Below are 26,885 nucleotides of genomic sequence, written 5' to 3'. Positions count from 1 at the left end.
GTGAAATGTAAATACAATTTTAACTTTTAATATTTTGTGTATTCAAGTTTCCTAATAGTCCTATAATTGATTTCTCTTTAGGGTTGATTGTATTCGGATGTGATTATTAAATCGTTAATTTAAATTCATCACCTTTAACAAGTATAAACTAATTTTTCAAAACTGATGATACATAATCCGACCAATTCACTTACCTCGAAGGGACGAGCTAAGCTCCAGAGCCAGTGTTAGGTCCAGTAGTGGTGGAGTGGGACTAGAGAGTGAGTTTTATACAAAACGTATAAAAGCATAACCCTGCGCACAATTTGATAGTATACCACTAACATGACTCATATCACTATGCCCGTGAAAATCACGGGCGCACAACTAGTATAACTGATAAAGTCATTTGGTTTATCCATTATCAAGTAATAGAGACTATAACTAGTATAAATAAAAAGACATTAGTATTTACCTTAACTTGAACCTGAAGAATGCGAACATAAGCGGAAGCTCCAATAACCGTTTTCCTAGCCTAAATTTGGTTAGCATTAACACATCTAAATGATATGCTTTTCAATGCAATGAAAATTAGATGTACAAATGATAACCTAGTTCAGCTGGGAGTGACACGAACGCTTGCAACAGCATCAACATCGGTCAGTAAAAACAAACCTGTTGAAATGGATTTTCACTTCTGGTCCTACATATAATTTATTTGCTTTTGCTAGAAAATGAAATGACAGAAAATTAAAGTAGCAGTGAAGGTGGAATCATACAATTGAGGTAGAATCCAGGAATCAAATAGAACTGATACGAATCATACAATTGATTATAACAACAATTCCTCAAATCATCAACACCATGGAACAGCATTAAGAATCATACAAATTCATGATTGATAGGAAAAAAAGAGTGAAGATTTGCTGAATCACAGTTCGCAACATAAAAAATCAAATAAATATGCATAATATAAGGTATTTGATTCACAGACAACATGATTCCAAACAAATCAAAGGGTTTGTTATACTATAAAAATACATGATAAAATGCAATACATGAACGAAAATTCAGCTAGCTTAGCATTCAAAACTATTTACCTGAGTTAGATGGCAGATCTTTTGTTAATCGACCAACCAAAATCTGAAACAAATTGAAGAAAATATTAAGAAAATCAAATAAAAGAAGAAACCAATTCCAAATATACCAATTAATGGTCCCTGAGTTGTTTTGTAAAAATAACAATTAAAGAAAAACTAATTGAAACTAAGATAGGATTACCTAGTATGCCTGTGAGAGAGAGAGAATGCTGGAGACAGAAACGGAGAAATCTGGGAAGATGATAACCTTTCTCAATTACTGGGAAAGAAGAGAAGACCTAACATGTTTGTTATGGTAACGTAAGAAAAGAAAAAATGGTAAAAGTGATCTGGGTCATCGGTGGACCTAATTTTCTCTTACGTTAGTCAATGTATTGATTAATTAAGTCGTCGGTGGACCTAATTTATTATGCTAATGGAAGAGATTAATCAATGTATTATGGTAAAGGAAAAGATAATCAATGTTAGAAGTGATCTAGTCGGTCGGATGCGAGCGTTAAACATGGTTTGATTCACAGTCACGATTTGTCTTTCAACTTTCTCAACTTTGATAGCAGATGCTGGTCATGTATCGCGATCAAAAAACCATTCACAACCGTCGGATTGGGCTAACATCTTTTGTTTTTGTAAGATAGATTATCGTTGACAACCACTTACGAACTTACATTTGTTACATAATCAGCGTATTAGGGATAACTTCATGAAATTACACTCCAAGAATGTTAAAAAAAAGGAGTGCCCCCATCAAGATAAAATAAGTAAAAAATGTTTTGTTTTAATTCTAACAACCCTGGTAATAAATTTAAATACTGTTGGAGCCAAAAGATAAGTCATGAGCTGACAGTCATAGACTATACTATCACTATCTTAGTCAGATTATTGAAATTTAAATATCCTTTTACGTGCGAAAAATAAACGAAACTTAATTGATAGTTTAGGTAAATCAAAACACAGATGCAACAACCGTATACCAACCAAAGGTACAAAACAAATACTTCATACCACCTTTGCCTTCACTTTTTTTGACTGGTTCCTCATTTACGTTCACATAAGTGCCAGAGTTGGGCGATTCGAGGATAATAACATATTTCTCTGCTCCTAAAATGTAGTTAGACACAATCAATCCTCAATGCACAAAAAAGGTCGTTAGTATTAAAAAGAATGGTGTGGGTTGTCATGGCTTGTCATCAATTTAAGTGGGATGTCACTTTCTCGTAATCATTAAGTTTTCTTTTACGTGCTAGCATGATGTGTTCTTAACATATGTGAGCATGTTTCTGTGTACTACGATGTATGTGCATTATATGTTTTGTGTGGTTTTCCCGCAAAGAGTGTCTGTGATTCTCACGGTTCCTAGCTAATTTTACTAGGTCGTCGAAAGCCGGTTGAAATATTATTAGTATCGCGTAATCTGGTTGAAATATTATCGCGTAACACAATTTCAATATTATTTTAGTAGGCCCACATAAGCCGGTCGAAATATTATATATACTATATATTTTGGGGAATCACTCGTGTGCATATTATGTTTGATAACACTCTCCTTTGATGATAATATTCTGAATCACGATTTTGGCGGACACTTCATGTGGATGACATTATTATTATTTATTGGGGTTATTCTTGTATCGTCTTAGGATGACACTTTCGTCTTGATGCATAAATTATTGAATGGTTTGAAATTCATTACTATTAATTAAATCATTGTTTATCACTTGGACATGTGAAGCATGTTAGTGATTTCTTGAGAGTTATTTTGTTTCCACTGATCCCCTTTGGGAAGATGTGCTCACTCGTTTGCACTTCAGTTTTTTAGTTATCAGAAGAGACGGTAGGTTTAAGGTCATGCATTTTCATAGTTTAAAGATTTAGTGAGTTAAAGATGTTTATGGATCCTTTATATATGTACTGCTTGTTTATCTATAAAATAACACATTATTATATATCACATTGAGAGATTCTTATTTATAAAGTATGAGACAGTTTAGATTTATTTTAGTTTTACTTTATGTAATTACAATTCTCATAATCAATAATCCAGATTTAATGCTTTAATTAGTTTAATTTTAATCCTATTAGCTAAGCACGTTTAATATTTGGGGTGTCACAACAAACAATAACACCTCCAAGACCATCGCCAATCACTAACATCACCGACTGCTAACCTTAGGGTGATTTGTACGGTGAACTCTCATTTTAAAATTGAAAGTGAAGAGGTATTGGTGCTGGTTTATGGGTGAAGAAAGAGCTAGGTTGTTCTGAGCATCGATACCTTGCAGATACAATCGCTTTGTTGTTGCAGCAAAATCCAGGTCCCTTCGATTATTGAATTCGACTGAATCAATGATGCTAATCAAGGGAAAATTACACAGGGCTCATATGTTTTTGGTGTGAATTTCTTTAAGAGTAAATTAATAGAAATTATGATGGTGATGAACTGAATCTGCTGGTATTATGATAAGGTATTATAATGCTTTAGAGGAAATGGATTTTGTTAATTTTTTATCAGGGTTCGGACTAGAGATGATTTGAGCTCGAAATCAAGCATGGTAATGGAAATGGATTTTAGGGGATAAGGTTTCGATATTGGGTTTACATGAAAGTTCCCGATTATGAAATAAACACAACAACAATAGATGGAAGTACATGAGCTAGAATTCATGTGTTGAGGTGCATAACATTGACAATAGAGGTAATGGTGTAACAAGAAGACAATATTTTAATTACAATACAATTTAATATGGATAATACGCAGTCATTTACAATCTCAAATCCGTATACAAACTGAATTTGTTGGCTGGAAAATTGCTTGGAGTCATAGTGGTTACCATTGATTAATTTCGATCAGTATGTGGATTAAGAGTTGTTTTATTATTTATACTAGGATATGACATGTGCCGTAACGGCAAGGGGGTATGAGTTGTTTTTCTGTTGGTTAGATATTTTTTTCTTGTGAGACTACCAAGAGCTGAGCGTGGGAACCCTGCGGGAACTGTAATCTTTCTCAAATCGAATTTAAAAATTTGATCGATACTATTAACATCAACCAGATCGGTTTCTTGTTAAATGGCGATTAGGATGTCCACATGGATGTACACTGACATATATATAGCAGAAAATACATTTTTGGTGATTAAGATATCCAATGTAAGTGTGTACACTGGGATCTGCACCCGTTTTCATTTATTGGAATTGAGATAACCATACATTCATAGTTGTTGCAAATAATACCAACAAACTTGAAAACCTAATGTCCCAATAGGGAACACATAGAAATTCCAGGTTTGAATAAAAGCAACTTGTCGATTGCATTCCAAATTACAAATGTAGTTCAGTCATCATTTAAATAGATTGTCATTTTGTGCTAAGAAAATTTTAGTAAATTTTTTTCGTAATTCAAAAAGTTGAATCTGAGTTGGGAATCCTTCTTCCATATCCTTAAAAAGCATTATATCTATATTTTGGAATCGCTAACAGTTTTATGACACGAATATTGATTTTGTGCTTGTATCAATGTATAATTGGCATGGTTACACATTAGTAATACTTGAACTCATGGTAAAAAAAATTAATCGGTTTGGGTTATATAATTTACGGCCATTAAACGTCATTATTCCCTACAATATTATAGGTTTGAGAGACGTCATACTGTAATATGAAACCTCTTGATAAAGAATGATAACTATACATTTATGGTTTAAACTAACATATGAAAAACGCTCAGCATACAGCGTCACAAAAAAATAAAATAAATAAAATGTAAAACATTAAATCCTACAGCATTCCCTTGGATATCAGTGATACGAAGCGTCCTTGAATCTTTCTTAGCGGTGAAAAATGATGCACGTGATGATATTGCATATATCGTATGCCAAATATGCTTTTCTTTGCAAATTAATAATACAATCTTATTGTATTAACTAAGCAGTGAAAGACTCACGTTAAATAAAATTGCATGTCCAAAAAAAAGAAATTTCCCCCTCTAATATGATACATGTATAAGAGCGTTCCTCTTTATCAGCATATGCGTTTGAGACATATAAGTAAATAAGAGACCCAATCTGAATATGAATGGTATGAAAACTTGCAAATGGAAATGATATTACACCTTAACCTAAGAGTACATAAGAGAGCTAAAACATCCATAATTTTATAGCATAAAATGAACATGACAATACAATTTAATATTAAAATATTTTTTAAATCAACTTCCATAAAGTGTAAGATATTTGTACCGGCTTTGGTTACTTGGTATCTTCAATGAAATAAATTAAAGAAGTTCAAGTATTAGATGATATCCACATAGTAAAAGATAGGTAATGGATCAATTATTAGTCATGGTATCTTTAGATGAAAAATGTAGATGAGTTCCTAAGCACTAAGCTCTCTTATACCAAGATAATCTTTAAAAAACTCGACAATTTAGTCATCGCATTCACATATGTGCATATGAGCCACATCTTCTAGCAAAAATTGGACTTGTACCTTTCTGGAATACCAAAACTTCTTCATTTGCATGAACGATAAAATGCATGCAACGGAAATTTGTATAGTCTTGACACATATAGATATAGTGACGCATCCCACAGAAAAAAAATTGTATTTTTGTATTGCTCCCTAAACCGCTTTATTTATTGCTTAAAAATAATCTCTTGAAATCAGAAAATGGAAGATTATAGGTGAATTTGAATAAGCCAGTTTCGCGGTGCTTGTTTTGAGGCTTCTTAAATTTCAGTATTAGCAAGATGGTTGACTATGTATAAAGAATTTAGGATGATCTTTTAAGAGAATACCTATTTTTAGATGTCAACCGCATATAACCATTATTTGATTATGCATGAAGAATTTTAAGACAAAAAAATACTCACTTTGTAAACCATCAAAAGGCTATAAATATGAAGAGATGTAATTTCAATTTTCACATGATACAAAAAATTTGAAGTATAACATACACACATAATCAAGAAACTTTAATCCATTTTATACGAACATGTACACGACTCTAGTCCAACAAAGAGTATGAACTCTCTAACATCAATAGCAATACAGTTAAAAAATGCTATTTACTTACCCTTTTATTTTCTCTCCATGGAAATTCTCTGATTTTGGCCCGAAGAAGTCAGAGTCTAATTAGAAAATTTCATGTCCAGAGAAAAATAAAAAATTTAGTGTAAAAAAATAGAAATTAAATGATATGGTATTAAATAAAACCTAACATAAGAATAAAAATGAATAGATAGCAATATCAAATCTGATCAGTATCTTTTGACTGCAAATGAAAAAAAATCGAGATAACAAAATACAATATTAATGAAAAGTAGCAAAGAGAAATTAAACTGCATAGGTGACACAAATATTAGGCGCGAGGCACCCTTAATCCGTCGATGTTAAACAAAAAATTAAAGAATAAAACTAACAAAAATTATCTCAATCAAGCAAAACAACAGAGAATCATACCTTGAGAATAGAGGTGTGCAAAGGATGAAAAGTGAACAAAAATTAAAGAGAAAAGCTAACAAAAATTATCTAGAGAAATTAAACTGCATAATGACACAAATATTAGGCGCGACGCAGCATGAATCCATTGATGTTAAACAAAAAATTAAAGAGAAAAGCTAACAAAAATTGTGTCAATCAAGAAAAATAACAGAGAATCAGGCCTTGGAAATAGAGTTGTGCAAAGGATGAAAAGCTAACAAAAATTAAGGCGAAAACTAACAAAAATTATCTCAATCAACCAAAACAAAAGAGAATCATACCTTGAGAATAGAGTTGTGCAAAGGATGAAAACCGAACAAAAATTAAAGAGAAAAGCTAACAAAAATTGTGTCAATCAAGAAAAATAACAGAGAATCATGCCTTGGAAATAGAGTTGTGCAAAGGATGAAAAGCTAACAAAAATTAAGGGGAAAACTAACAAAAATTATCTCAATCAACCAAAACAAAAGAGAATCATACCTTGAGAATAGAGTTGTGCAAAGGATGAAAACCGAACAAAAATTAAAGAGAAAAGCTAACAAAAATTATCTAGAGAAATTAAACTGCATAAATGACAAAAATATTAGGAACGAGGCACCATGAATTCATTGATGTTAAACATAAAATTAAAGAGAAAAGCTAACAAAAAATGTCTTAATCAAGCAAAATCACAGAGAATCATACCTTGGAAATAGAGTTGTGCAACGGATGAAAAGCTAACAAAAATTAAAGAGAAAAGCTTACAAAATTTATCTCAATCAACCAAAACAAAAGACAATCATTCCTTGAGAATAGAGTTGTGCAAAGGATGAAATAGAATTGTTGATTTAGAATAAAAGAAACGGTTTGACATTAAATGGGAGGAATAACTCCCAAAAAATAAATGACATTAAAAATCTAAATTTAGTCTTATATAAAATTAATATGTGAATTAATCTGGACCCTTCTTTATATGACTAAAATGTGGATTGAAAATCTTAAATATTTAGCTCAATCTGGACCATTCTTTATATGCCAGAAATATAATTGAATAACTTAAATATGTATCTCAATCTGGGCCATCCTTTATGTGTTCAAACTGTAGATCTCCGTCCATAGAGAAAAACACCATTGGTCCTTATAATATAGAAGACTAGGATATGACCCGTGCCGTTATGGCACGGGTTTTGTACTGTAGTTACAGCTTGATATGACCTTACTAACTCATTATATGCTCCCCTATAACATAATCGCGTTATCCTAGAATGAGTGATACTAACGCCCTTGGTTGTTTGTTTTTTTTCACCCCTTCTTAACGATAAAAAAAGGTCGCATTTTAAGAACTTTGTAATTGATAATCATGTTTATATTGAATACACAATTTCTCCCTCTTCAAGTATATATAAGTATAATATCGACCGTTGATAATCAACCATTGATTACTATTTTTAACCTTTTTATTACAAAGTGATAGAGGTTAATGTTATACGTAGGCACAATCAATATGCAAGGGGCATATGGATAATATGGAATGGTCTTACTGAACCAATCAATATTAGAACATCCGTAGTTTCCTTGCAGTGCCGCTGCTGATTCTTTAAGTTGTGTTATGGAGGTGGATGAAATCGAGGTTTGACAGCGTATGTTCCCAACCCTTAATGTTACACTTAAACATTAAGGACGCGGCCAATTGAAAGCATGGACATATAGTTGTAGACCATACCCAACTGGCTCCTGTTAGATCACTGCTCGGTCGAACTCGCATGCGCTGCTATATCAAGCATGTTTGTCAATATTAGTGATCAAAACTATAAGTCTTGATTTCTAGTCTATTATAGCTAAGTCTCGGACTAGGATAGTAAGTGTAGTTGAGCTCAAGGACTTCATGGAGATTCATCATACAAGTGGAAGAACTACTCAAGGAACCGGTGGAACTTCTCGACAAGAAGGTATGTGAAGACTTGAATGTATCTGTCACTCAAAATTCTATCCATTCTATCTTTTATTTCTTGAGACAAAAGTCGTATGCTATATATATATACTTAGATTATACACATTTGGTATTTCGATCCAAGTATACCTCGCCTATCTATATCTCGAAATATGTGTTGGTAATCGTTTCGCTTTGACCATGTTTTTCGTTACCTAGTGACGCAAGTCATGATATGTTTTAGTCATCTTGAAAATTGCTTTGACGATAAATAATGTAACAACTATATAACGTTATCTAAGAATTTTTCAATGATTGGAATGAGAGTTTAGATTACATAACCATGATGGACATAAGTATGTTGTGGAAACACATATGTGCATAAGTCCTATACTAGAAGAATGGCTAGTAGCCAAGTCCGCGAACTCAGTCCGCGAACTTCCGAAGTTCTCAAACCCGAGAATTTCTTCTGGAGTTAACAAACTTCTTGCGTGAGTCAAGTACGTGAACCCAGTCCGCGAACCGGCGAAGTTCTCAAACCTGAGAATTTCTGCTAAGTTTGTAAACTCTATCCAGTACCTTAAGTCCTTGAACCTTAGTCTGCGAACTTGAGAAAGGTTATATATCTGAAGATGATTTCTGAACTTAAACTTATAAAGACTAAGGAATGATTTTGCAAACCGTGGATATAAAGTTCATGAACCGATTCATGTGAATCAAATCATCTTTGCTTAATTGTGTCTTGTGTAGTACATGAGATTTCCTTGCAATTGAACAACTCGTTAACTAGTTCATATGAGTCATTTGAACTAGTTATAGTGAAGAAGAAAATGGTTGGTATGAAATGCTCAAATGACTAACCTTTTGGTTGACTATTGTTGAACCAACAATGCACATGTTTGGTATGGTTAACAAACCTAGAAGCGTGCACTTCATTTTTGTATAACAAGCTAAGATTTCGATCTAACGGTTGAGATTATCTTGAATCTAAATCAGGTTTTCATCTAACGGTGGATAGTGTTTACTTTGTGAGCAAGGAGAAACCCTGATTTGAAAGACTATATAAAGGAGACATCTAGCCTTGTGCAAAACTAATCCTCACACCTTACGTGTGATACTATTTTGCGTGCTAGACTCGGTTCTCCTTTAACCTTTGGTTTTCTTCTTCTAAAACCAGGTTAACGACTTAAAGACTTCATTGGGATTGTGAAGCCAGACCGATACTACTTTTATCGTAGTTGCGTGTTCTGATCTTGCATCTTCTATCATACGAGTACAATCATATTGATTGGATTGAGATTAACCTCTCCGATAGACAGGATATAAAAAGTAATCACAAACATCTTCGTCTCATCTTTTTTGATTCCATGACATCTTGTTGCGCTACCATACAACTAAGATTGTTGTGAGGTGATTGATTAATCTAGGATGTTCTTCGGTAATATAAGACCGGATTATCAATTGGTTTCTGTTCACCTTGATTTTATATCAAAAGACGAAACAAAAACTTTAGGGTTTTTCTGTGGGAGACAGATTGATCCTTTGATAGACTTGTCCGTGTGAGACAAATTTGTTTATTGTCAAAGCCTGCGATTTTGGGTTGTAGCAACTCTTAGTTGTGGGTGAGATCAGCTAAGGGAATCAAGTGCGCAGTATCCTGCTGGGATCAGAGGCGTAGGGGTGCAACTGTACCTTGGATCAGTGGGAGACTGATTGGGGTTCAACTACAGTCTAGTCTGAAGTTAGCTTGGAGTAGGCTAGTGTCTGTAGCGGCTTAATACAGCGTGTATTCGGGGATTTTTCTGCATTTGCGATTTTCTCGTTAACAAAACTTATGGTGTCTGTGTTATTTCTTTTCCGCATTATATTTGGTATGTAATTAAAATAATACAGGTTGTGCGCTTAGATCAATCAATTGGAGAGTCCGACCTAACAGTTGTTGATTGATATTGATTGATCCTTGGATATTGGTCTTTGGTACCGTTCAAGTTTATCTCTTTTTAATCAAGACTCGCAGTTTGCTTGAATAAGATTAAATCGAGAGATTGAGATATAAACTCTTTGATATATCTTTTTATTGATTGAGTCTAACTGTGTAGTTGATTCTTATAAAAACTATATTGGAGTTTGTCCATACAGATTGCTAATCAAATTATTGGGTGTGGTTGTTAGACCCCGCTTTTTCAGCTCCCAAATCTTAAATTTCCAGGAGTTTAGAGCTCGGAGGCTATTTTTTTCTTTCCTGCACCTTTAGCAAGATTTTTCTTCCCATTAGTCAAGTTTCTGGCTCCGCCTTTGCTAGCATTTCTTCATCTTCAATCGAACTTCTTGGAACACTTTATATGTTTAAAAACGCAATAGAATATCCTCCTAATGTGTCTAGATAATAGGGTTGTTATATCAAAGAAAAAAAGCAATCGTTGTATTTGAAAAGAAATTCTTGTATGTTATCAATTTTCCTCACATCTCTTATTTCTTCCTACAAATATGCAAAATGTGGGACCGCCAACAGAATTGTCAAAGGACCATCAATAGTAATTAAGGATCTGTAAGTTTGTACACATGGAGAATGGTATGGCACTATGGCCTATAAGTTTGTAAGAACCATCAATAGTAATTAAGGTTTAAAATAATGGCATGTTGCCCAATGCACTTGAAAGTAACATAAAAATTCTTCCCTTTCTTGTACTATACAATCTACAACAATGTTTTCATTTTAGAGCAAAAAAAAGAATGATTGATGTTTTTTATTTACAAAAACTTATTGTAAATGTAGATTTTTTCACATGTGGATGAAAATAAACACCCCCCAAAATCATTTACAAACTGCCTCTCCTCGTGGTAAAAGTTTAGCGCATGTAGATGCTTCGTCCATGATTGTGGGATATCCTTCTGGGTAGATCGAATTCATTAACTTCCTTTGTGCTGTGGTATAAATATTTCACAATGACTCTGCAGGACCATACAAAATGTATAATTTGAGCAAGAAGTAAATAGCAACGGGCTTAGGCCTTTTTTTCTATCACCCTTATATAGCTTCCTTCTCCTGTAAGTTCGAATAGGATGGACACGCCACAATTCCTAATCATTCAAGCTTCTAAAAATATATTCAAATATCAAGCATTCATCATACAGAACTGATGGCAACAACTTGCACACTTGGCTATCTTCTCAGCAGTGCCGTCCCTGAGGCAAAGTCAACGAAGGTTGATTTTGGGGCATCACCGCAACCGGGCAACAAAAATAGGATTTTCTTCAGGGGTGGTTTGGTGTTAAATAGAAAAATGAAGGTTTAAATCGTGATTATAGAAAATAGAAAGGATGTGTAGCATAATATTTAGGGACATATGGTAAGTAAGAACTAATTTTCAGGGCTTATAGGTAAATATATGACAAATTTCATATACTACACATAGGCCATTCTTTTTCTATCGGTTTCTCATCAGACTCTCATCTTCTTCTTCTGGTTCCTTTCCTACACCACTACTTCCACTTGAGCCACCATCTCCATAGCCATTGTAAGTGAAATTAAACCCCCAATTCAATACGATTGATTTTAAATCTAGTCTTTGATTTTCAGTTAATTGTAATACTTGATTGTATTTTTAAGGCAACAAATTTTAAACCCCAATCCAAATAACAGATTATCATGTATAAATTCTATGATTGATTTTATATCCAATCTTTTGATTTTGATTTTCTGTTTGTGCTACTAAATTGTACTTTTTAGGGCAAAAAATGTTCAGCCAATTCATGCTCTACAATATATCCTCAATAAAGTCTAATAATCATGCATATATTTGGTAGTTACATGATCCAGATAGTTTTTTGATTGTAGAGTTATAATTCAGAGTTATTTTGAAGAAAAAAATTTGTTTGTTGTTCTTGTTTGTTGAGCTTTTTTCGTTGGATCAATTGCAGGTATGGTTCTTAAAAGAAAACAAGCTTCTGGATGTCAAAATAAGAAGAACAAAAAATAAAATGAAAAATAGATGGGCATCTACTAAATCTCTAGCAGATTTTTTTGATAACTTTTTGGTTAGGAATCAACCAATAGTCGAAATTGCTGCCAATGAAGATGATGATACAGTTGATAATGGCATGAATGAGGGGAATGGGAATGATGATGGATGCTGCTAATGGTATTATTGACGAGGGGAATGTGGATGATGGTGTTGCTAATAATGGTTTTAATGATGGGATTCAGGGAATGTCTATGTTGGTGCTTTTGATAATGGTTTTAATGATAATGAGAATTATAGAAATGTTGCTAATGATATGAATGATCTCAATGGGAATGATGTCTATGATGTGAAGAGTGAGAATGAAGGCGCTGAGTTTAGAGATAGAGACATTTTTGATCCAGTAAATTGGAGCACAGTGAGAATGTACAGGCCACTTTATGCTCCTAATCTACGGAAAGGGGCAACATTTATTGGCTGTTGTTTGGGGCAGCATAGCGTCAGGGCCAGCCCTGCTTCTCGGCAAGAATCTCCCTCCAAACTGAAACAAATTGATCTTCTCCTCCGTGTTGAGCACATCATCCCGCCAGTGCCAAATACCCCTCAAACACAGCCATCGAGCCATGGCAACGGCAGCGAAAGACCAAAGCAGAACTGTTGGTGTCTTCACTGTTTTCTCGCTGCCAGAACTTTGCTCAAACATTCACTAGTTCATATCTAGCCGTAACCCAACTTTGAAATACCTTCCAGGACAAGAAATATCTCTTCAAGCCTCCCCACATTGGTCACGGCAAATCATCTTCTGATTAACCTTCTTCCATAGACCTTCGCGGCTAAATCCAACAGCCAAACTCAATCAAAACTCCACGTTTCCTGAACATCTCTGTACCCAGCTCTTCCCTTATTACCGACTTCTAAAACTCAGCTCAATCTACCCCGTGCGAACATCAGAACATGGAAAATAGCCACACAAACCCTCGCAGCAACAATACTGTCAGACAGATTCAACTAAAGCTTGAAGCGGGGAAGAAAAGTCGTTTCAGGCAATTACTCGAATATCTGATGTGCACTGACTCTGTTAATGGAGTCATTGATTTGGGAAGATTAAGCACTCTGTTTGTGTATCGCCCTTCTTCTGGTCATCAACTAAAAACTGATTCCCCCATATTCAGCTAAATTAAGTTCTTGAATCGAAACCATATTCGGGAACGATTGATAATTTACTGCCAGTGTTGAAGAAAACCCACAAATTAGCACAATCGATCACAAAGTTAGGAAAACAAAAGTAAAGCAAGGAAATGACACAATATTCAGCTACATAACAATCCATGAAATTGGAATCGAAGTTAAGAATCAAATACAAGGACAATGAATTGAGAATCAAAGAAAAATATATAAATTGCGAATAACATATCTAGGCAGGCTTACCTTTTAGATTCAGCGAAAAAATCAAAAGATATCTTACTGCGTCTGGGTGTAGCTGAAGAAAATGGTATGATTATATAATTTATATTCCATGAATTAACACTTAACTGAAGTAAACAATTACCTCCAGTTTAAGTTCTCTTATATCCTGTTTCGTTACCTGATTATCTCATACAATGCTTCCATATTTCTAGATGCGTGTGAGTTGATGAGTTGATGAGCATATGAAAAAAGAAACATCTCTGTGTCAGTTTACGTTGCTTCAAAAGATATCGCTCCACTGACTCCAGTAATCCCCAATTATTGCCAACAATTTGAAACGTCTGGGACTGATTAATTCCGTTCATTTAACTTTGAACATTCATTGTGGGATTAATGGGACACATTGAATGTGAGAAGAAATTTATTAGAGATAGATAATGTGAAACAGGCTAGGTAAACGGGGGATTATGATAAATCTGGACCATTCTTTATACCGTTAAAATGTAGATATCCGTTCTACTGGGTGAGGGATTAAGATGAATCTAAACCGTCCTTTATGTGTCCTAACTACAGATGACCGTGGATATAGGAAAACACCATTGTTCCTTATAATATAGATGTTTTAAGGATTGTATGATATACATCCAGTTCGAGTTTGTATGAAAAAGAGCTATTAACGAAGGAGAAAATGATGGCCGAAAGATACTTCTACACCACTAATTTTACCCCTTTGAAGTGTTTGAGAAAGTTTCAGAACGAGTTCGTCTAAATATTAATAGGATAAATCAAGATTTACAAATACAAAAGATGCACCTGAGTGCATAACGTATAGTCTGACAGAAAAATACATTTTGGTCAGGTTGCACCAAAGCATAATGTATATTTTTTGAATTTTTTTGTTGTTCTTCTTATTTTTGTTTTTTGTTTTTTGTTGATATTTATAATGTGAATGTGATGATAATGGTGATTGATATTTCTCAAGATCATGAACTATTGATTTTGGTTGTATATAATGTGTTATAGGTGATTGCTTAGATAAACCTATATTTATCCATGAAGCACAAAAGATGCATCTGAATGCATAATGCATATTGTTTATAAGAAATAGGTTTTTCTAGGTGCACTCGAGTGCATACGGTATTTCTGTTTTCATTTTATCTTATTTTTGTTCCTATTCTTTTTCTTCATTAATACTTGTTCTTGATTGATGTTTTAACGGTGAATGTGATGGTAATGGTTGTGGATTTATTACTCGAGATCATGAACTAGTGATTTTGGTTGTGTATGATATATTGCAGGTGATTAATATGATAAACCCAGATTTATCCATGAAGTACACAAAAGATGCACCCGAGTGCATAATGCATATTCTCCATAAGAATTAGGTTTTTCCCAGGTGCAATTGGTGCATAATGCATATTCTTATAGGAAAAGGTTTTGACTAGGTGCATCAGGGTGAGTAGATGTTGGGAAGGCTGCACCTGGGTGCATAATGCATAATCTTATAAGAATATAATTTTGGCCAGGTTGTATCTAGGTGCATAATGTATCTAGGTGCATAGTGTATCCTCGGTTTGGTTTCAAATTTTACCTTTTTATCGAATATTATATGAACAATGGATCTAGTTTTGTGGATCATTTCGAGATCTTCTCATAAAGATAAATTTTATAAAATCCCAACTTATATTTCAGAAGTTAAGACCATTCTCTTTATATAAGTTCCAACTTATATTTTAGAAGTTAAGACCATTATCGCTATTATTTTTAGTTTACTATCGTTATTATTATTGTTATTATTTTAAGGGAATTTTGTTGTAATTATATAGAAGTTGTGTTCCCTTCCTTTCTCCACCCTCTTGAAAATTTGGGATTACCTTAGTTCGGTGAAATTTCGGATTACCTTAGTAATTTGTAAATCTGACATCAATTTTCTATATTTTTTGTTCGATTGGTCATATAAAATGATACCTTGATCCTCCATCCATAAAATTATACCGTTCTTCAGACGCAATATTAGCTATGCATATGTTTTATTAGTTATATCTCTCGAGTAATGGAGAAACTTTAAATTCAAGATTTTCTCCATCCGTATTGTTTCATCAAACTCGTTTCACCTTGATATAATGTTGTTTTTCCATTCACTTACATCAAACCAGACATGAAATAATAGGGAAAACTATACATTGGCGTCTCCCGGTACTCCCACATATCTATTAAACATATTTCCTTTCCAAAGCTTGGTCTGGCTATGGTGGAATATGGGATTCTGATAGTGCTACCTCCTCGAAGTTCGCATTAAAAGTATCGAAATAGACCAACATGGTAGAACCTTGTCAAAATGAATGTGCAAGCCAATGATGAGATCCATTGAAGGGCACTTCTTCAACCTTGAATTTATAGTAAAGATCGCATGGCAGGCTTTGACTATATTTCCATGAATTCGATCCTAATGTACAGACATCAACACCAGAAAAATTTGAAGCCATGTTGTAAATAACCCTTATAAATTTGTTATCTTGTAATCATAGACAAATCCATTTCCATCAATGTGATTTTTGATGAGGTTGACAATGGACGTACTAAAGATGATATTGACTTATGATTGTCAAGGTTTCATGGTTCTAGGTGTCCCTGTTAGCAGCAAATAAATGGCGGGATTTAGTGATGCTCAATCTGGGATTTGAAGTTGGTTTGCCGATATGAATTCAGAAACTTTCATAGATGATAGATTGACTGCCCACATTTCAGTAATGCTTTGGAAAATCTGGAAAGAAAGGAGTAAATGTGTTTTCCGTAACACTAAGCCCAATATAGTCAATACAATAGAAAGATACAGGTCTTATATCATCAGATTTGTCAATGCTGGAATGCAAACTATGATAAAATAGACATTCTATCTACAGGAAATACCAACTGGACACCACCTCCAACTCTTTTATTTTTATATGTTATGATGCATATTTTAAATCAAAATTTAAGTAAAGTAGTATTGACCCAACCGTTATGAATTTTGCAGGTGTCTACCGATCCTCGAGATGTATCTACAAGAATGGACATCTAAATCCGGAATAGGATGAATGTGGTATATTGCATTGGAAGCAATTTGATGGCTATAGTTTTGGGAATACGTAATCTGGAAGTCGAAACAAACCCGAAAAACGTGGCAGCTGCTATTAATAGAGCAACCACAAGCTTATCCCGGAAGAATCAAATAATAATTGAAGATTTAAAATCCTATTTAAATAATCTTAATAGCTGGGTATGTTAGCATTAAGAATCAAATAATAATTGGAGACATAAAATTTTATTTGAATGATCTTAATAGCTGTATATGACAGCATTAAAGGTGTCAAACAGGCCAGGAAAGGGATTAATAAAAGCTTATGTAAGCTTATAACATTTTAATGATATTTGTGACCTTCGTCTATCTTCATTTTAACGTAAAATTATAACATTTCAAGGTTACAACTATTATCTTTTGTTATAGATAATTGTTTTTTATTTAATCATTATCATCACATTATAGAGAAATTGTTAGTGTATCATTTTTACTGTTTGTATGTGATCTCTTTGTTTAACGGTCACCACAAACCAAAAAGCTTATTGCTAAGTTGGTTTCAAAGTTTGTCGAAATACATAGAAAAGGATTTTTGGGCCTGGCTTACCAAAAGTAGGCCAGGCTCAAGCTCAGCTTAGCTATGGGCTTAGGGAAGGCTTAGATGTAGTCACAGCAGTGTGCCTGGCCTAGGGGTGTGTAATGGACGGACGGTTGCGGATTAGGGGTCACCCGCAATCAAACCGTCAAAGTTGCGTATTTGAAAAATTGAACCGTAACCGGCCCAATCATTCACGGATTTGACATCCACGAATTAGCGGGTGATGCGGACCGGATGCGGATTAACCACGGATTTAGAATTAAAAAAAAAAAAGAAAGTCTGCCTATCTGCGAAAATCCCTTCGTATGGGTAATTGATCTCTATATTGATGTAAACTCACTGTCTCACTCCCATGATAATAAATTAATAACAATGAAGTAATTGCCAAAGTTTTGTTGCACAACATTATGAGTACAATATATACTTACTAGGTAGTAATCTTAATTAACACTACAACTGATAAGTGTAGTGATCTTTAATCAATTGATTAAGCACCTTGGTTTTGAAAACGACTTTAATTTCCTATATGAATTGACAAACAACATGATAAATTTCCTAGATTACTGCTTTAGAAGGATTCTTGTCCACATTAGACCACCTTTGGCGGATAATTAGCTACATTGTTGTGTTTATATTCAGTATCAAGAGGAGGGCATAGCTTCTTTTTCTAGTAGTTCTCACAACACACGGAGTGGATCACATGCAAGCATCGAGAAGCTTCAAAACCTTCAGTTTCTTCAAGAAGATTATGCAGATCTTGAAATGTTCTCTGAAGAGGATGAACCTCTTATTCCCAGTAAATTAAATTAGAGATATTTAATCTAATCTAAAATCTAAAACTCTTTTTTTGCGGGTGCGGGTGAATCCGCGGATTTCAAAGTCCAACCGCAACCAATCCGCTAAACCTTGCGGATTTGAATACTCAACCGTGTCCGGTCCATAGACTCTTGCGGATTGGTTTTCACCCGCAATTTTGCGGACGGTTGCGGGTGAAAACCGCGGTTTCGGTTTTTCTGCACACCCCTAGCCTGGCCTTTCTATCATGTAGTCTTAGCAGGCCAGGCCAAACATGCTACAAAGCCAACAACTATCCGGTCCTGTATTGAGCATGGACCCTGTCAAGCCAACTTAAAACACGCATCAGGCCAAGTTGGAGCAGCTCGATGACCAATGTAGTTTGGTTTAAGAGTCTTAATAAACCTCTTTATGCATTGAAAAGATAAGTTGAGCCTGGGACCGCCAGGCTAGGCTAATTTAAAACATGAGCCAAATCAGGTTTTAGCATGTTTATACAGGCCAGGAATATCCTCATCCCAGTGCGTAAATGCATTGGATTGTGCGTCCTTACTAGGCCCAATCTTCGGATGTAAGGAAGCATATATACATGGGCTGCTAATATCCTACTGATATCTCTTATTCAACATAGAGAGATTACACAATCTACCTTAAGGATACTTTAAAACATCTTTATGTGTAGAAAGGTTGTCTTACAACAACTTGTGTAAAAGGATAAGTTAGTTATTTTGAAGTATCTCTTGATACCGATTTTGGAGACAAGCTCCTTGGAGAATATTGTGTTTCTGTAACACATTAGATGCGAAAATATTTTCAAATATTGTCTGAATTATTTATATAAGGCTGATATCTATGTTTGGAATGTGTTAAAGGTATTTTAGTATTTGTACTCAACATATGAGAACTTATACAAAAGAATGTATTCTCAAACCAGATCTCAAGCACAACTTCTGAAAGCCTTGAGTGGAATGTCTTCTAAGGAAAGGGTTCATCTTAATAATACCTTCAAGAAATCTGGTTGTGAAAATATTGATAATGAAAAGGATTATATGACCCATCTCCTTGTCTAAAACAGCTTGGATGCTAAGGTTGATATTATCAATCTACCACAAGTCCTCCTCAGTACCAAAGAAACTCATCATAGACATGCAACATTACTAAGAACTGTTATCCGTAACCACATGAAACTGATTAAACTTGGAATCGGTAATAGGGAGTATGCTCGGAATATTAATCAAAAGGTTAATGCTTTAGCCTGTGAACATAACCAAGGTACTGTGTGCAGAATCCGTGATATCACTCAAGATGCTGTTGATGAAGATCCTGAAAAATTTGAGAAAATTCATGATGATCTTTGAAAACACCTTTCTGAAGGTTAATAGAGATTAAGTTATATGTTGTAATACATAAACTAGAATAATAGACATCAATTTTTGATTTCTTTCATTGGTTGTATTGGTCTTTTATGAATAAAACTATTATGAATAAAATTATTTGATTGATAATTTTTCTTGTGATAGTTTTCGGTTTACATATCATGTGCTTTAATGCTTTTATCTAATTGCTATGTATGTTTATGAGATGTTTGATTTCTATTTTACTACCTTAATATTCGATCTCATATATTGTGAACCCTTATGGTTTGGGTGACTTTTTGGTATAGCAAGGTTAAGTTCTTGCCCATGATGGTAGGATTTATAAAGGATCATGAAGGGTTCTGGTAGAAACAATATGTGAAAAAGACACAATATGTTGAATCGGTTTTGGTTTAGCATAAAAGCATATGTGTTTCGACGGTTTTCAACTTTTGCTTGCAATTGTTAAAACCAGTTTTCAACCTTTCTCTGGTAAACATTGAAGGTTGTTGTTATTCTTTTTTTTATGCATAAGGATTATAACGTGATGATATTTCGATATTAATTCTCCCTGGACGAAAATGCAAACATATAGGAGAAGTAGATGCGAAATTTGAGGTAACAATCTTGGTAGTTAATTGTTTTCCTGTTTAAGAAAAGCCAGAGTTATATTATATATATTTATTGCTTTTGCTTAACAAAATTTCGGCAAAATTGATGTTGTGTGTGATTCAATTGGTTCCGGTTAAGAAAAAATATTGTTATCTTGCTTTTGTATGGTATCAATTGTTTAGGCTTACAAAATTTTGATGCAATTGCGGTGCTTTTAATGTCTATGTTGTTTCAATTTCTTCCGATTGAGGTGAATAATTATGCAGGTTGATTTATTTTGGTTTGTATGAATTATTTATGGCTTAACGAAATAAAAGGTCTACGAGATGAGTTGTTTAGTCCAATTCGATTTCGGATAAGAGAAACTAAGTTAATTCTGATCTTAGTTAGACTTATCAAAGTAAGGTTTCGGTTATTCAAGTCTAATCGAATGCCTTAACAAGAAATGCTAGTTAACTAACCTAGTACTTGTCTTGTTTAAAATAGAAAGGTCTAAGTTTATGGATAATTAGAACCTGATGAGAAAAATAGAGTTTATCTTTATTTTGGTCTTATCGAATTAAGCGGTTGTTTCTGAACAATCAGTTTAGCAAAGGGACTAAAGTGCTTAGTTGATTTTTGTTTTGCTAAACTAAATTGGAAAAAAAAATCAGAAAATTGTTTCCTGGTAACATATCAAAATAAAACTACTTGTAGTTTCGGTTTTGATATTGGATATCAGAACATGATGTGTGGAACCCTCGTGCCTAACTCTACAGGTTGCAAGTCTATTGAGATTTGTAAGATTCTTTTCGTGTTGTCCTTTATTTTTTCGTTTCTTTGTCATTTTTGTGAAAAAGGGGGATAAATATATGGAGTAAACAAGTGATACTGGCATTGATTTTATATTGATTGGTATCGCTGAGGAAAAGAACATTGGTGCTTGAACGTTTATCTAACGAAAGAGTGAAAGCACAGACTAAGGGGGAGTAACATGTCATATGAAGTGGTATAACAAAGACGTGTGGTTTGAATATCCACCTATCTTCCTTAGGGGGAGTATTATTTTTGTTATTATAATGTCAACAACGGCATTTTCAAGGATTGAATGTAAGCAGTTTTACTGTGTTGTTGAATCGGGAATCAAGAGGATGTGTAATGAATTCTTGTAATTTGTTTATCCATATGATGTAAGAGTTTTGTCACTAAAATTGACAAAGGGGGAGATTGTTAGAGCATTGCTCGGTTGAACCCACCAAGTGTTGGTATGTCAAGTTTGGTTGTCATATTTTAGTGAATCAAAACTCATGTTAAGAGTCGCTTAATTATGTGCTAGAGTCAACTTTGTATAGGTTACATTGAATGTATTAGGATATGAGACATTACAAGTATTGCGAAGTCTTGAAGATGTGAAGAAGCAAGGAACTACAACGACAACAATCATCCTTCCACTTGAAGTTAGTGATATTTGACTTGAACTGTTTCATTCCCTAACGTATCTTTCAAGTTGTACATATTGAAAACATAACTGCGAAGCATATTTGAACTCTAGATAGACATAGTATTGAGGAATACATACGAGGTTTATTGCTTAACCATCAAACTTTATAGATAAGACATCGCCATAATCATTTGAATGCTATTGTGATTATGTATGGGTATGAGGTGAGGATTTCATCCTAGGGAACAATGTTTACATGTGTTCTAAGGAAGTAAGTTCATAAACTTGTTTGTGAACCGAAAAGGAAATTGCCAGGTGTTATTGTTTTGTTATTCATTGCATATCTTATGAACAATTAATATGTGTGATTCATTATAACCGCTCACAACTTGTTTGTGTTTTTGGTAGAACTTTTCACAAAGGACTGACTTATGTATTGGTATGCCTTTTATTAGTGAAACCGATCTTAAGTAATCACCTGAGATCGTACGATCGGGTTTGTGTTTTGTATGACCGAATATGGGAGAGGGAAACTGATCCTAGTAAGAGGTGCAATACATCACAAGGGGAAACTATCCTTATATGGGGTGTACCAAGGTTTATAGCAGAAAGGGGAACCGATCCTATGGACATGTACAACACGTTTTTAGGCAAAGGGGAACCGATCCTATGGACATGTGCAACACATATAAGTTAGATACCATATATATGTGGGGAACCGATCCTAGTACCTGGTCAACCAAATTTTGGAAAGCTAGCGTGCCTTTAATTATATATCCGGGACTTCTTCTTTTGAGACCTTCAGCGGGAAACCTCCTCTTAGAGTCATCCAGATTAGGAAGGAACATAACTTAGTGAGACACTTCCTTTATCATTTTACTTTATGTCCCCGCGTCTGGAATAACCTTCTTTATATTCATCGGCAAGCTAGAAAAACCCTTTTAATTTCTTAAGGAAACGGAAAGTTGGACTATGCACAGTACTCACATGGAGGTAGAACCAAAACTTTTTTTGGCTGAACCGTTAAACCCATGATTGTGATTGAATGTTAGTTTGATCAATTACATAGTTCTTGAAAGTCAGATGAACCAATTCTAAACTTGTTTGGAAGTGTGGAAAATCGGTTTCAAGGTTGTAAGTGTGAAAGAGAACTTACAAAGTAACAAATGTCGACATACTTTGAACACGTGTTGTGAATGTTTATTTCTTTAATTGTTCAAAGATATTAGTTAACAACTAAGGGAAGAGAATCCCAGGATCGAAACATAAATAAGTTAAGAATCTTTTAATTAAGGTTATTAATTTCATTTGGTAGGGAAATTCCATAATTAGTAATGTGCATTTACTAATTAGATTTTCCGAGAGATTTCGATCATTATTTTTTGACAGACCATTTTCAGGAATTATGAAAATCGAATCTGTGCTTTAATGAATATCTTGAGAATATTTTCGGTTTTGGAAATTCCTTGGTGTCCAAACTTCCTTTTCTATAAATACTTGAAGTTTGCCTTTCTAGCAAACTAATCCTTCATAACAACAGACTTCCTCTTTTGTTGTTGTTACTGGTGTAGCCGCCTATTCGGAGAGGAGAGTAACCTAATTAGGATAAATCTCTTACGGCCCTCAGTTTAATGTCTTCTTTGGGATTGAGAAGCTCTATCGTGTACCGTTGGTGGGAAACTAGATAATTGCGGTTTATCTTTTGTTTTCGATTGATTTGATTGATTAACGGCGGTTGAAATCTGATTGCACCTAGTTTGTTTATTCTTGAGAATCTTCTACTCTGATATGAGATTCACTCAAACTAGTTCAGAGTTTCGACATGGATCTTTAGACTGTTGTGAGTTCTAAAGACGATCTTGTGATAATCCATTGTTAACAAACTCCGTTATGTGCGTGATTGATCACAAGAGATTCAAGTGATTGTGTGCTAGTTTTTATTGAAAATTTAAGAGCATTTGAAGACAAATAAGATATTGAAGATCTGACTTGGGTTTTATAATCTTTCGTTTTGCACAATACTTGTTTCGATCGGTAAAGAGGATCCAATTAATAATCGGTTTATCCTTGTGGTAGATTGGATTGATTAATTGAGTAGATCAGCATCAACACAGTTCTTTGGATTAAGAGTGTTGTTGGCTTAATCTTAAACGATTACTTCAGTAATTGAACATAAGATAGATCTAAGGACCTGACGAAGGAGTTTATGTTAAGATAAACGGAAGAGCCTTTGTCCGACTCATATCACTTGGTTGAATAGAGCTGATACCAAATATATTTGTTGTTCCTTTACTGTTTGGAATACGAACCAAAGGAATTGTTCCAAGTACGTGACTTATTTATAAGTTGGAGGCATGGGAATACAGACGAAACTAGGTGAACTATAGGTTTAGTTGCTTGGTCTCAACTATACGAATTTAGGTGTAATTTTGTGTAGCCGCTTAATCCTGAGAGTATTCAATTATGGACAAGGTCCCGGGGTTTTTCTGCATTTGAGGTTTCCTCATTAACAAAATCTTGTTGTGTCATTTAATTTATATTTTCGCATTATAATTATTTAATTATAGTTAAAGTAAATTACACAAGCATTAATTCCTATTTACTTGATAAGAAATCCTATTGTGTTTGGTTAAGTCCGAACCTTTGTATCAAGTAAACATACTTCGTTTTTGTATTTTCTCGATCTCATATCCATAGATGATCACACGAAGTATGAACCGATTAGTTGTATTGTCTCGACTCAGTCCATAGATAATCACTTTCGGAGAAAGGACTTATAGGTAGGAAAAGTTTTAGCTTGAGGTATATTTGAGTACCCTCGCCTTTTCAATTGGTATCAGAGCAGGCAATCACGAAAAGATCTAACAATATGTGTTTGGTGCGATCCAACCTATAAGAATGAATCCAAAGGATGATTCAGTTAACGTAAGTAAAGATAATGAGAATAAGATATCAAGGAAAACCAATGGAAATTGGTCTCGAAAGTCCTTTCAAAAATCAAAGAAAAAGTCTTTGGCTAGTAACTTGATAGCAAAGCAGGTTACTGATCAGAAAAAGGTGAGTTCGAAACTCAAGAAACTTGTTTTGGATTAGAGTCCAATTCCTAGTGAAAATTCTTCTTTTATAGAATGTGAAAAGAGATTAGAATCACTAGCATACCCTATCTCTGAATTCCGTAATATGTTGGTAAGGTTTTTCAAACATATCGACACCTATTTAGAGAAAGGGAAAACCATTGACAGTCTAGATGATGTCATAGAACTTGTTGTTCGATTGAATGTAAGAGTGTGTGAAGGAATGCGCGAAACACTAAGTCTTCAGAATAATATGACAGATTATATGGAACAAAAATTGGCCTTGTGCAATGAAGTTCATCAAAAGACTACTGAGTGCGAAATTATCAATCAATCGCTAGAACATTCACAGTTAAGGAATAAATTCCTGATTGAGAAACTTCTTACTGTAATATGTTGAGAGGTATATCTAAACCAATGTTTAAAAAAACATTTCTAGCAAGGAATGGATACCTTAAGAGGACATATAGAGTGTCTTGAACAAGAGACATTAGAAAATTTGCCTACTGGAAGATCTAGACAAATCGGGTTCAAGTTCAAAGAACATACCATCCTGGGCACAAGATGTAATTGAGTACATTGAGTCTCGGAATTTTATCAACAAAGAGGATGGGTTCAGAACCCACGAAGAAGAACAAGATGATGTTCAAAAGGGAGAAAGTTCTCCTCATGAGGTATATGATGAGGAATATCCCCATCTCAGTGCGTAACTGCATTGGATTATGCGTCCTTACTATGCCCAGTCTTCGGATGTAAGGAAGCACATATACCCGGGATGCTAATATCCTACTAATATCTCTTATTCAACATAGATAGATTACCCAATCTACCTTAAGGATACTTTAAAACATCTTTATGTGTAGAAAGGTTTCAATCATTATTTTTTATTAAATAGATTTTCCGAGAGATTTCAATCATTATTTTTTGACAAAGCATTTCCAGGAATTATGAAAACCGAATTTGTGATTTAATGAATATCTTGAGAATATTTTCGGTTTTGGAAATTCCTTGGTGTCCAAACTTCCTTGTCTATAAATATTTGAAGTTTGCCTTTCTAGCAAACTAATCTTTCGTAACAACAGACTTCCTCTTTTGTTGTTGTTACTGGTGTAGCCTCCTATTCGGAGAGGTGAATAACCTAATTAGGAGAAATCTCTTACGGCCGCTCAGTTTAAAGTCTTCTTTGGTATTGAGAAGCTCTAGCATGTACCGTTGGTGGGAAACTAGATAATTGGGGTTTATCTTTTATTTTCGATTGATTTGATTGACTAACGGTGGTTGAAATATGATTGCACCTAGTTTGTTTATTCTTGAGAATCTTCTCTTCTGATATAACTCAAACTATTTCATAGTTTCGACAGGGATCTTTAGACTGTTGTGAGTTCTAAAGACGATCTTGTGATAATCCATTGTGAACATACTCCGTTCTGAGCGTGATTGATCACAAGAGATTCAAGTGATTGTGTGCAGGGTTTTATTGAAGATTTAAGAAGATTTGAAGATAAAGAAGATATTGAAGATCTGACCTGGGTTTTATAATCTTTGATGTGCACAATACTTGTTTCGGTAAAGGAGGATCCAATTAATAATCGGTTTATCCTTGTGGTAGATTGGATTGATTAATTGAGTAGATCGGCATCAACGCAATTCTTTGGATTAAGAGTGTTGTTGGCTTAATTTTAAACGATTACTTCGGTAATTGAACATAAGATAGATCTAAGGACCTGACGAAGGAGTTTATGTTAAGATAAACAGAAGAGCCTTTTTCCGACTCATATCACTTGGTTGAATAGAGTTGATACCGAACAGATTTGTTGTTCCTTTACTGTTTAGAATACGAACCAAAGGAATTGTTCCAAGTACGTGACTTATTTATAAGTTGGAGCCGAGGGAATACAGACGGAACTAGATGAACTATAGGTTTAGTTGCTTGGTCTCAACTATACGAAGTTAGGTGTAATTTTGTGTAGCGGCTTAATCCTGAGAATATTCAATTCCGGACAAGGTCCCGGGTTTTTCTGCATTTGCGCTTTCTTCGTTAACAAAATCTTGCTGTGTCATTTACTTTATATTTCCGCATTGTAATTGTTTTATTATAATTAAAGTAAATTACACAAACGTTAATTCCTATTTAATTG

Source organism: Papaver somniferum, chromosome 7, assembly GCF_003573695.1.
Source record: "Papaver somniferum cultivar HN1 chromosome 7, ASM357369v1, whole genome shotgun sequence".
In the NCBI taxonomy this organism is placed as follows: Eukaryota; Viridiplantae; Streptophyta; class Magnoliopsida; order Ranunculales; family Papaveraceae; genus Papaver; species Papaver somniferum.
This window is presented reverse-complemented; position numbering follows the sequence as displayed.